Below are 4,537 nucleotides of genomic sequence, written 5' to 3' on the forward strand. Positions count from 1 at the left end.
ACATCTGCCGGGTTATGATCTGACTTAACATCTGCCTTATCATCTGCCTTAACATCTGCCGGGTTACGATCTGACTTAACATCTACCGGGTTATGATCTGACTTAACATCTGCCTTAACATCTACTGGGTTATGATCTGACTTAACTATCCCCGGGTCATAACTTCCTCCGGGTCATATTGCGGGGTATATCCCCGACAGTGGTAGTTGTTTTGATCTTGCTGAAAAACAGAAACTTTTGCCCAGGAAAATAATTTTCATTTGTTACAGAAGCATGATTTTAATCTGATTCTTTTTGCACAAGATTGGTACACAAATTTCCCAGGTTGTCCTAATTTTTCAGAATTTTTGGAGTTACAGAAGTATTCTAGAGTTACAGATTACTACATGCTGTTCTGTTTTTGACAGATTCTGTTTTCTATATGTTGTTTGCTTATTTTGATGAATCTATGGGTAGTATCGGGGGGTATGAACCATGGAAAAGTGGAATATAGTAGATATTACACCAATATAAATGAAGAATGATTTCACAACATTACCAAAAGTGGTGATTTATTTTCTTATACTAACGGACTTATGAGATTTTCTGTTGAGTTTGTGTTGTGAAGTTTTCAAGTTTTGGGTAAGGATTTGATGGACTATGGAATAAGGAGTGGCAAGAGCCTAAGCTTGGGGATGCCCAAGGCACCAAGGTAATATTCAAGGACAACCAAGAGCCTAAGCTTGGGGATGCCCCGGAAGGCATCCCCTCTTTCGTCTTCGTCTATCAGTAACTTTACTTGAGGCTATATTTTTATTCACCACATGATATGTGTTTTGCTTGGAGCGTCTTGTATTATATGAGTCTTTGCTTTTTAGTTTGCCACAATAATCCTTGTTGTACACACCTTTTGAGATGGACACGCATGAATCATGATTTGTTAGAATACTCTATGTGCTTCACTTTGCTAGTAAACACTTTACTGCAGATATTAAGTTTCCAGGTGTGGTTGAATTGACAACTCAGCTGCTAATACTTGAGAATATTATTTGGCTCCCCTTGTGTCGAATCAATAAATTTTTGGGTTGAATAATCTATCCTCAAAAACTGTTGCGATCCCCTATACTTGTGGGTTATCACTCACCACCCCGGAGGGAAAAAGGATCAAGTATGTATCTAGGCATGCGCCTAGGAGGAGCCAAGTAAATACCCTCACAGGAGTTGTTCAGGAGGAAGTGCCTGTAGTGAAGGATTACCCAGATGTTTTTCCAGAGGAGTTACCAGGCATGCCACCGGATCGAGACATTGAGTTTTTGATAGAGCTATTGCCAGGTACCGGGCCAATATCAAATAGACCCTTGTAACGCCCCGAGACCGATGTGCCAGGTGTCCTCTAGTTATTCATTGTTGTTGCCTTGTCATTGCTTGCGTGTCATGCATTGCATATCATGTCATCATGTGCATTTCATTTGCATACATGTTTGTCTCATGCATTCGAGCATTTTCTCCGTTGTCCGTTTTGCAATCCGGCGCTCCTATGTCACCCGGTCCCCTTTCTACCTCTTTTCGTGTGTGGGGGTTAAACATTTCAGGATTGGACCGAGATGTCATGCGGCCTTGGTTTACTACCGGTAGACCGCCTGTCAAGTTTTGTACCATTTGGACTTCGTTTGATACTCCAACGGTTAACCGAGAGACCGAGAAGGCCTCGTTTGTGTTGCAGCCCAACACCTTTCCAATTTGGCCCAAAACCCACCTAAACCTCTTCCATCATCTCGGTTGGCCGAAAACCGCACCTCATTTGGACTCTCCTAGCTCCCTCTACCTATAAATATGTGACCTCCCCTGAAAATTCCGCGGTACAAACCCTAGATCTCTCCTCTCCGCGTCGCCAGACAAATTTTCCACCGACGGACATGTCCGCCGCCGCCTGCGTCTAATCGGAGGCCGCCATCTGTGTGCCGCAGCCCTCTCTCTCCTCAGCCCCGCCACCGGCCCGCGGGACGTAGATCGGGTACGCGCGAGCCCACACCGCCACCGTCGTCCGCCCATTTCGGCCAGCCGCCTCCTCACCGGATTTGTGCCGCCTCCTCGCCGGACTTGCGCCGCCTCCTCGCCGGACTTGCGTCGCCTCCTCACCGGACTTGCGCCGCCTCCTCGCCGGGGTGCCTCGCCGCCGCGCCCCTTCGTGCTCGCCGCCGTCGGCAGCCGCCCGCCGGAGCCGCGGCCCGCCGCCACCGCCTCCCGCGGAGGAGCCCGCAACCACCGCCGCCCGGCTCCCATGCCTGCGCCGCCTGCCGCTCGCGGCCGAGCCCCTTCGCCGCCCCGGGCGCCATCACTTGTACTAAGTAGGAATACTGCTTGTGCATCCAATCCCTTAAACCCCAAAGTTATTCCACATGAGTCCACTATACCTACCTATATACGGTATCTACCTGCCGTTCCAAGTAAATTTGTATGTGCCAAACTCTAAACCTTCAAATAAATATCTTGTTTTGTATGCTCGAATAGCTCATGTATCAACTAGGGCTGTCTGTATCTTCCATGTTAGGCGGGTTATTCTCAAGAGGAGTGGACTCCGCTCCTCACTCACGAGATAAATGGCTGGTCACCGGGATGCCCAGTCCCATGCTTTATGCAAACTAAATCAAAATAATTGCAAACAAAACTCCCCCTGGGACTCTTGTTAGTTGGAGGCACTCGTTGTTTCGAGCAAGCCATGGATTGATGCTTGTTGGTGGAAGGGGGAGTATAAACTTTACCATTATGTTTGGAACCGCCTATAATGTGTGTAGCATGAAATATATCGCCATCTCTTGGTTGTTATGTTGACAATGAAAGTATACCACTCAAAATATTATTCACCTCTATTTCAAAACCGAGCTCTGGCACCTCTACAAATCCCTGCTTCCCTCTGCGAAGGGCCTATCTATTTACTTTTATGCTGAGTCATCATCCTCTTATTAAAAAGCACCAGTTGGAGAGCACCGCTGTCATTTGCATTCATTATTGTTAATTTACATTGAGTATGACTTGACTGGATCTCTTTTACCATGAATTACAATGTCTAGTCAGTCCTTGGTCTTTAAAGGTGCTCTGCATTTATGTTTTGCGGTCTCAGAAAGGGTCTAGCGAGATACCACCTTGTTATATATTATGATTGTTTTGAGAAAGTGTTGTCATCCGAGATTTATTATTATTGCTCGCTAGTTGATTATGCTATTGATATGAGTAAACTTGAGACCTAAGCGTTATTGCGAATGTGGTTAGTTATAATCTTTGCTGAAAACTTGAATGCTGGCTTTACATATTTACAACAACAAGAGCAAACAGAGTTTGTAAAAGTTTTCTTTTATCACTTTCAGTTTGTCAACTGAATTGCTTGAGGAAAGCAAAGGTTTAAGCTGGGGAGTTGATACGTCTCCGCCGTATCTACTTTTCCAAACACTTTTGCCCTTGTTTTGGACTCTAACTTGCATGATTTGAATGGAACTAACCCGGACTGACGCTGTTTTCAGCAGAATTATACCATGGTGTTATTTATGTGCAGAAACAAACGTTCTCGGAATGACCTGAAACTTCACGGAGCAACTTTTTGGAAAATATAAAAAATACCTGCAAAAGATGAAGGCCAGGGGGGCCACCACCTGTCCACGAGGGTGGGGGGCGCCCCCTACCTCGTGGGCCCCCTGGTGCCTCTCCGACTCCAACTCCAACTCTATATATTGTGTTTCGGGGAGAAAAAAATCAGAGAGAAGAAATTCATCGATTTTAACGATATGGAGCCGCCGCCAAGCTAAAAACTCTCGGGAGGGCTGATCTGGAGTCCGTTCGGGGCTCCGGAGAGGGGAATCCGTCGCCATCGTCATCATCAACCATCCTCCATCACCAATTTCATGATGCTCACCGCCGTGCGTGAGTAATTCCATCGTAGGCTTGCTGGACGGTGATGGGTTGGATGGGATCTATCATGTAATCGAGTTAGTTTTGTTAGGGTTTGATCCCTAGTATCCACTATGTTCTGAGATTGATGTTGCTATGACTTTGCTATGCTTAATGCTTGTCACTAGGGCCCGAGTGCCATGATTTCAGATCTGAACCTATTATGTTTTCATCAATATATGAGTGTTCTTGATCCTATCTTGCAAGTCTATAGTCACCTATTATGTGTTATGATCCGTTAACCCCGAAGTGACAATAATCGGGATACTTACCGGTGATGACCGTATTTTGAGGAGTTCATGTACTCACTATGTGTTAATGCTTTGTTCCCTCTATTAAAAGGAGGCCTTAATATCCCTTAGTTTCCGTAAGGACCCCGCTGCCACGGGAGGGTAGGACAAAAGATGTCATGCAAGTTCTTTTCCATAAGCACGTATGACTATGTTCGGAATACATGCCTACATTATATCAATGAACTGGAGCTAGTTCTGTGTCACCCTAGGTTATGACTGTTACATGATGAACCGCATCCGGCAGAATTCTCCATCACTGATCCATTGCCTACGAGCTTTCCATATATTGTTCTTCGCTTATTTACTTTCCCGTTGCTATTGCT

This window comes from Triticum urartu, chromosome 6, assembly GCF_003073215.2.
Source record: "Triticum urartu cultivar G1812 chromosome 6, Tu2.1, whole genome shotgun sequence".
In the NCBI taxonomy this organism is placed as follows: domain Eukaryota; kingdom Viridiplantae; phylum Streptophyta; class Magnoliopsida; order Poales; family Poaceae; genus Triticum; species Triticum urartu.